Genomic DNA, 9564 nt, shown 5'->3' on the forward strand with positions numbered 1-9564 from the left:
TATCAGCAATTTATCTTTAAATTGCATTTTTATACGGGTTGATATGGTTTGCACAAATTACGTATTACATAAAACACACACAAACCCAGTAACTATGTACATTAATTATCCGTCAATGCTGATGACACTGATCACTGATAATATCCATCAGAGTTTATGCCTGATAATATCCCGCCACGTTGCTGTCCACTAGCGGCGAATGCGTGCACTGCAGCCTCTGAGTGAGCACTAGCCAGTGGAGAAGAGGAGTCCAGTGTGTGCGAGAGGGACAGTCTGCCTCGAGTTCTGTTGGGTTCAGGCCAGCAGAGAAGCACCGCTTACTCTGAACTCGGACCGGGACTCTCGATTCTCTCTAAAGCAGAAGCCTTACATTATCAGGCTGAATCCTACCATGCTACATTCATATTTCAGGATTTAAGAAGAGCTCACTGCATCTGCCGCTGGCTGATATTAACTTGGTGAGTGGATCTTTGAATTCTGGATCAGCTAACTTGCTAATATGTAAAATAAACCAATTTTGTGAAAATGCCTCAGTAGCCCTAGGTTTTGTCTAGGTTGGCACACCCCCTGGAGGTAGACAGATTATTATAATCGCGCAGAGATAATGGCCATGGTGTTTATTTGGAATGGGTAGCAGGCTAGGTTCTGTGTGTCCGTCTTTAGCATAACAGCAACCCCAGCGGCAAAGCATAGTGAGCTGTCTATGCAGACAACATTTTTGGGCGTGTTCGAACGATTCCCAAAAAGCTGTCTAGGTAGGCAACCAACTAGGTTCTGAAACACAGCTCAAAGTCTATCTGGATCATAAACCCCATTTACCTTTACCACTGTTTAGCATAGCTTAGCCGGTCTGCTACTGCCCTGGACCTGTTCTGTGTTGTATAAACATGTACATTTCCCCAATATTCTCTAGACGCGTTTGTAAACATAAAACAGAGCTGGAATTTGGGTTTTATGTGATAGTTTTGTCCGTCCAATTCAACACAATTCGACATTAGCCAACGCAATGAATCTATCGTTAAACGGTTCGACTAACGTTAGCTGTTAGCAAGCTAACAAGCCATAGAAGATAAATAAGTTTGGACTGCATTAAGTTCATTTTCTCCTGCGGTTGAATTGGATTATTTGGGGAGTTGTGTGGTTCTTTGAACGATTACAGGTCAGTATCTGTTCTCTCCAGAGTTGTGGTTAATATTGAGTTAATATTACCAGTGTATTTCCAATTGCATTTGTTACTCGAAATAGTTATGTGGGTACACGTTTTGAATGTTATTGTTTTTCTTTTGCCAAGGGTGAATCTTTTAATTGCACAGTTTGCGTAAAGGAGAGCAGCTTGGTATTGACTCAAATCTGGAGGTTATATTTTGGTTAAGCAGATTAGTAGAACTAAAATGCCAATATTCACTGTATGTGCATCCTAAACCAGTGCTTATGCAGAATTAACAATATGACAGTATTTACTATTGCAAATCTCCTGATCAGTAGATACTGTGGCATGACTTCAGATCACTATACAGTGTTGGGATGGTATGGGTTGTGCAAAAGAATGTGCTTGTTAGTTTCTAATTAGATTTGTGGCCTTATCTAAGCCTTTAATGTATTAGGGGGGTCATAAATACGTTATAGTGCTGATTAAGTAATTGGAGTCTTAAGGTTTCTCATTAAGATTCAGATTAACCTTCATGTGTCATGAAATTTAGCACTAATGGTCAAAACGGGTTGCAGGCTGACCAGATTAACAAACCATGTGCATGAGACAAGTCAATGTTGGTCAAATATTTTTTGCACATGCTTATTGAAGTGTTTGAACAGGGACTTTTGGAAGTATAGGTACTAAAAAACAGCTTTGTGGAAAATCAGTGCAGTGGTAGTGAATGGAATATATGTGAGTTCACAGCGAAACATGTTGGGGCAGCATGAGGCGTTCAGACTCCGAGTGGTTTGTCTCTGGGATTAGGGTGAGAGGCTTTCGTTTTGCTGTTGGAAAAGCTGCATCTGGGTGGAAAGGTTAGAAGATTCAATAATTAGAAATGACAGGCTTTCTGAACCTCCTTGCTGAATAGCCTGAGACGTTGAATGTCTGTCCATATGCAGGTATTTATCTCTGGTTTGAATGTGAATGACGGAGTCAGATGGAAACTGGGGGCATGAAAATAGGTGGCTCACAATTTGTGTGACTTTAAGATAAATATCAAATTGAGTTTTTCATTAAAGAAAGGATGGAGACCTTACCAGCAATGCAGAAGGAACCCGAGTATGACCTCGAGTCAGTAAAGGAAGATTTCACACTGCCTCTAGCTAGCAGCGAAGAGCTGAGAGTCTGCTAGTTGTGTGGCTCACTCAACATCAGATCTGCTGTTTGTCTTCGATTCAAATATTTAAAGATTCTACACAAGTAAAGCTCAATTGACAGTGTTTGTCTAGGGCTGCAGATTATTATTTGAATAATCGATTAATCTGTCGATTGATATTGATTAATTGGATTAAAACTAAATTTTATATATATATATATATATATATATATATATATATATATATATATATATATATATATGTGTGTGTGTGTGTGTGTATGTAAAAAACGTTGCATGCCTAATGTACATACAATTTAATAGGTCTATAAATAATTACATAATTATCCTGTTAAATAGTGTCTGAAGCTAAAACCTGTGTTTTCTGTGTTCTGACCAATTAAATAACTGCATTTGTAAATGTCTCCTTTTGCTTCATATGCTCCTCCTAAATGCTTCATATGAAAAATTTTAAATTTTTGACTGATTTTTTTTTTAAATGTGCTAAAAGGTAAACCTCAAGCCCTAGGTCCTCAAGATTCTCATAAGATAATCTTATGATAACACAGAAACTGTGTTGTGTCCGCTTTAACATCCAGCTAATGAATGTTCAACGAACAAAGTCATAATTATTGCACTCCGTCTGTTTTAATGCACATTTGGGCATTTGTTCAATAAAGTCTGTGATGTTTAATGGAGACTCATTTTCTGTCAGGACGAGCCTTTATGCAAAATTGAATATATTTGTGTAACGTCTGAACATTTACAAATACGGATTTAACCGTCAGATGGAAGTTATATGAAAAAATGTATTAAATGCTTTTGGGACATTTCCTGCAGCAGCTCACTCTGTGTTCTCCACCGTATTTCAGATGTATTTTGTCCATAGAAATACATTATTCTACTGTAAAGTGACGTGGCTGGTGGATGTATCAATTATTATATATTTTATCAATATACTTTTTGACACCACACTTGTGCCATAATGTTGTTAAAGGGGGGGTGAAATGCTATTTCATGCATACTGAGTTTTTTACACTGTTAAAGAGTTGGATTCCCATGCTAAACATGGACAAAGTTTCAAAAATTAAGTTGTACGTTTGAAGGAGTATTTCTGTTCCAAAAATACTCCTTCCGGTTTGTCACAAGTTTCGGAAAGTTTTTTTCGAGTATGGCTCTGTGTGACGTTAGATGGAGCGGAATTTCCTTATATGGGTCCTAAGGGCACTTCTCCCGGAAGAGCGTGTGCTCCCGTATAGCAGAGCACTGAGAGCACAACAGGCATGATTCACTGATCAGAGCGAGAGCGAAATGTCACAAAAGAAGTGTGTTTTTGGTTGCCAGGGCAAGACAACCCTGCACAGATTACCAAAGAAAAAACAGCATTAAGGGACCAGTGGATGGAGTTTATTTTTACAGAGCATCAACGGAGTTGTGCAAGTGTTTGTTCCCTACATTTCGAAGATTCTTGTTTTACAAACATGGCCCAGTTTGATGAAGGATTTGCGTATCGTTTATTTCTTAAGGATGATGCAATCCCAACGAAGAAGGGTCACGATCGTGTGTTGGAACCGCAGGCGGTGAGTAAAACTGCTTCAAATATCTCTGCCTCCTTGTTAGTGCGTCCGCCTCCCATCGGAGACCCGGGTTCGAGCCCCGCTCGGAGCGAGTCGTTGCTGCTGCTGCTCTCGTTCAGTTTCAGCCTCGGAATCTGATTCTGGATCATAAATAAACGGCTGAATCTGACTGTTAGCCATGGTTTGTTCTGGATGATGGTTTTTTCCTCAAGGTAAAGTCACAGCTTCCAAACGCTCTCAACGCAAAAGCCTACTCGCGCTCGTGATTCTTTAGCTCCGCCCACATGTCACGCCTCCAGGCGGTTGTGTTTTTCCGGGGAAAATCGGTACAGATTATCTTTCTCTTATGAATATAATGAAACTAAATACTTTTTGGAGTAATGAAGGATGCAGTACTACTCTATAGGTACTCAAGATTAACAGGATATTGAGTGAAAACGAGCATTTCACCCCCCCTTTAACTACCAAAATAATTTTGACCCATCCTCACACTTCATTTTAAGGGCCATTTTTTGTAAAGTCATAAGTGCAAACCTTATAAGTTTGTAAAAAACTAATTCTTCTGTTAAAATTGTTATTATTATTTGAGCTGTTGTTGTAAAAATTGTCAAATTGGATCTAACTTTACACAGTAATGTGCTTTTCCTGCTTTAAAATCCTGCATTAATATGCATATTGTTTACATGATGTTATGCCTGAAGTTCCCTCATTCACTTCCATTTGTAAGTGCCTCATTTTAATTCAGATTTTAGCTCTTTTTTTTCTTTTACAGAAAAGGAGAGACAAGCGCAAGCCATTTTTATTAAAATTTTTGTGGTCAACTTGAGCCCGAGTTATTTCTTAAAACTACAATGCATTTGTATTAATGATTATCTTGTAACCCAGGGCTAAATGTTTATGCAGAATTGGGATAGCAGCAGATGATTTTCATAGGAGGTTGGTATATCTGTGCGAACAGCGATAACGCCTGCAGAATTCCAAGTGCGGAAATTCTGACCCTTTCCCCTCAGGTTAAAACCTCCTTTACTAGCGGATTGGACCCGGGTGAGATTGCAGTCTGTAGCACATCTAATGCGCTTGAGCTCTCGCTGTGCAGTGCCATGGGTTCACCTCTCATGACTGGATAGAGCCAGAGGGTGGGCTGCCATGAGCAATCAGGCAAATTAAGCAAGGCAGGGGGAAGCGGCGTGCGCTTAGAGCTCAATTTTACTTCTGCAATACAAAGATAGCTTCGCTTTCTTCTCATTCTCTGAATAGCAGTGTTTTTAATACATGAAACATTAGGACAAGTGGGTTTCACATAACGGATAAAGGAAATTGCTTTGAAACCCAGTAGTCACTGTTTATTGACATGACAACAACAAAGCTTTTAAAATACAAGTGATTGGGGTCTTTGTGTAATGCTATCATGCATTTGTTTTTTGAAAGAATTATGAATTATGATAATAATACCCAAAATTGCATGGGAATATTTGATCAAAATACCCTTCTGATCACTGGCTTTCAAATGGTATGATTTTAAAGGCATAGTTTGACAAAAAATTTTTATTTTGTTTGTAAACCTGTATACTTTACAATTTCCCAGCTGTTCTTTTCCGTACTATGGGAGTGATGGCCTATAACTTTTAAAATTCCATACAGTCATCCATGTGTCTTCTGAAGTTATATGATTAGTGATGCATGTATAGGTCACTATTGTCGTAGATATAACTTTTTAATGTTGTCAGTGTTGCTTTTGGGAAGTAAAATAGGCCTATATGTATTAATGATAATAGGCAAATGTTTATGGGACTCATCATTATTTTCTAGTTTTTATTTGTTTATTTATTTATTTATTTTTATAAAGTATGTCAACCTGTGGTCAGTGTACACTTTCTCTTTTTCTTTTCTTTTCCATAGAACTCTTTTTAAGCTTTTTCGGCTGTTTTGAAGGTGTAGTTTTAGTACTCTGAATCTCTGAATCCTATAATTAGCTATTCCTTTAATTTTCAGTGCTTGTCAACTAGTGCTTGAGATGTGATTTTAGTTCAGGGTAATAAGTGAAAAAGTCATAATGACCAAGAACTAATCCCAATTCTACCCCTTGCCCCTTCACTTTCCCCTTCCCATCGTTTCACATGTTCACGTGAAGGGGTATCTCAATTCTCTTTTTGGGTGGAGGGGTAGGGAGAAGGGCCAGATAGCACTTATTTTTTTTTATATATTGCTTTTGGGAAATGCACCCCAGAGTCGTAGGTCACTGACAAGCTACACAAAATCACGTTCATAATCTGCAGTGAATCGCCTGTGATTTTGAATATGATTTTTCGAATGTTGTCAGTGAACTAGGTTTCAGTGTAGAAAATGCCGCTTCATTTAAATGCACGTTCTGAAGATTTACTTCTAATCACAGGAGCTGCTTTACAGATGAGATGCGCATGAAAATCACATTCGATTTTTTTTGCACAGCCCTACATTAAGGCATCAAAAAGACCTGCAAATGAAGCTTAAAATCTTTCTTGGTTAAAGATTGTTGAAAGTTAGACACGATACGCTGTGTAATGGAATTGACTCTCCTTTTTTTGGACTATAAAAATAGCAGATTTTCACCGGCAAATGATAAAATAGGAGAAAAGTCCCAGACTCAGAGGCAACACCTTTAGCATTTTGTCACTCAACTTTTCTTCAGAAAGTTTAGATGTCAAGTTGATTGTGGAATAATGGAGGTCCGGAATATTGAAATATCTAATTTGTTACATAAAATAAAAGCCTGCAACCCCCCCCCCCCCCCCCCCATGTTTGATTAATGCTCAAACATCTCATGGTTGATTAGTTGACATGAAGTGCACACATGAATTAGCTTAATTGCTCTTGAGTAATTAAAGGCAACTTCATGTGAATTGCGAATCCTTGCCAAGGCTCAGACAGTGAAGTTTGAGCCGGTGACAGATAATTTATTGAACAGTCTCTGGAGTACATCCTTCATCACTTCTCTTCTTTTTATATTTCTTGACAAGTGAACCAAGATGGTGCTGGTTTCTGTTCTTGTGAATTGTAAGTACGCTTTGGGTCATTGCCTGAAAGTTGGTCGAGTTTCTGCTGATTTCCAAAGCAAAAGTTTTATTGAGCGTGGTAATTTAAATGCTCAACTGCTGCCCTTGAACTGCCTGTTTCGTTTCATTTGCTGTGATAGGCCTGTTTTTTATGAGCCTTTTTAGGGATGTTCTTTTCATTTAACGTATCATGAATATTGTGAAATTACATTGACTGAAAAACATTAAATATTTTAGGTGTTACTTTATGCCATGGAAAAAAAAAATAGGCTAGGTCAGTTTTTTCTAGATTGAATTTTATTGTTTATATTTTATTGGTATAATCATTAAAAAACGTTTAATCAACTGAATAAATTATTTAACAATTTATTATATTTTTACAATTATCGAGCCCAAAGAAATGTCCAAGTCATTTTATTATTTCATCTAGAAATAGGCCTAATGCCAGTGCGTTTTGCCAGTCAGTTTTACAATGTAATTAGGCATGGGCCGGTATGAGATTTTGACGGTATGATAACCTTAATCAAAAATATCACTGTTTCACAGTATCACGGTATTGTTGTTACAGCTCTGAAATGTTTTAGTTTTAAATGACTTGGTAAAAAAATATATTTTCTTTACTGCTGGACACAATATATTTTGTTTTTGAGCAACACATTATAAACAGTAGAATTAGTTTTTTTTTTTCATTTCTTTGATTTATATTTATATATAGATTTATATTAAACCTTAATTTGTAATTATAGTTATTTAATTTTTGTTACATAATTCATATAATTTATATAATTTCATATAATTTAGTTATATAGTAATAATAATACACATCATTTCATTTAATAATAACCCAATTTGAAGCAAAAATAGAATGTTTTGTGAAATAATACCACGTTAACTTTTCAGAAGACAGTCAGCTCCCCTCAGAAACACATTCATATAAACCCCCAAATCAAAATTGAGGGTTTCTTCCAATAGTTTGTGCATCATGAACAGTGAGTGATCTCCCTGCTACTGTACTTTTCTCTGTGCAACCGTCTTCAGCATCTATGGGCTGTGTTAACGGGCATTAACAGATGTAATATTTTCACATAAATTACATTTTGGAAAATGATTGCTTTGTAACGCAGGCAAAAAATGGTAGCTGATCACGTAAAGGGCAAAAGTATATTTGGGTAAATTGTTATTTTTGTCATCAATAGGGCTCATGGACAGACATGCACTCCTGTGCATGTGTTGAGCTCATCTGTCCGCGCTCGTGGTTGAGTATACTTTTGAAAGCTGTGCGGACGCAGTTGTGTGTGAGACGGAAAGGACCGCTAAATGTAAAGTGCTCCCGGGTCTCTGCACTGCACTGCCTGAGTGATTCCTACTCTTTCAGTTATTGAGGAGACATGGAAATAGAGCTGTAGCTATCGAATATTTTAGTAATCGAGTATTCTACCAAAAATTCCATCGATTAATCGAGTAATTGGATAAAATGTGTTTTTGCTTAAAGTGCAATATTAATTATACAAAAGAAAATAAGACTCCTGTGTCTCTAAAAATAAACAACTAAGTTTCCTTTTTTAGAATTTTTTTAAATGCATAGAATGCAATGCATACATCAAAAATAAACATTTAATTATTACCCATTGTTTCTCTGCCTGTACTTGTACTGTGAATAATGACAATAAAGTTGACAGATGAATTAAGTGCATTTAAGTGCAATTCAGTCGGTTTTAAAGAAAGCTTTTTCTGAGATTCACATTAACCACATAAAACAATAATTAAATTTATCTTTTAGTTATTGAAAATTAAGCAATCTTAACTTTTTGATAAACAGAGGGTTATTTACTAGTAAAAAATTATGCAGATGTTGTTCATGTGTTCACATCCTTATTTATTGAGACAGCAGATGCTGAAATCACTGTGAGCGTCACGCCTGCTTCCGTGTGTTTAATGAATGAAGACGCGTTTCTGCTCCATTCATTAACACATACATGCAGGATTCATATTTAAATAGACTGTTCCGGCTTAATATTTACAGATATTAGTCCATATCGTGATTTGAAGTGCAATGCGTTAAACTGTAAATTGCGTTTTTATGACTAGATTTCGCGATTCCCTCCACGTTTTCTGCATCACGGAATCATAGGGCCCTAGTTGTGGTATGCCACCTCTATCTTGCAATGGACACACACCACGACGTTCTCTTTACTTTGCCCGCGCCCTCAAATCAAAACACTGCTGACTCCTTGCAGTATGCGATTTCGGACGCAGCGCTTGTGTCTCCTTCCGCTTTGTGGGTGACGTAAGCGTGTTGTCACATTGAAAAAATCATTATGAAAGAACCTGACGTGAGATTTTAAATAAATTAAAAGAGGCTTCGAGGCAGAGGAATTTGCCTAATCGAGTTACTCCAGGAATTGTTTCAGTCCTACATGGAAAACAGCACATACCGCAGGAACGGTTTAATGGAAAATATTAATGGTATGGAAACCGTGAAATTTTCAGTATCGTGGTATACCTTGAAACCGGTAATCAGCCCATGCCTAATTGTAATAAATAGAGATGTTCCCGAATAGCGAATCCATATTCCGAAATACTGAAAAACTAATAATGCATTCTACGGAGTCACTAAAGGGACATGTTTGCTGAATGTTTCATTTCCTCCAAGTGAAATTAGCA

This window comes from Carassius gibelio, chromosome A21, assembly GCF_023724105.1.
Source record: "Carassius gibelio isolate Cgi1373 ecotype wild population from Czech Republic chromosome A21, carGib1.2-hapl.c, whole genome shotgun sequence".
Lineage (NCBI taxonomy): Eukaryota > Metazoa > Chordata > Actinopteri > Cypriniformes > Cyprinidae > Carassius > Carassius gibelio.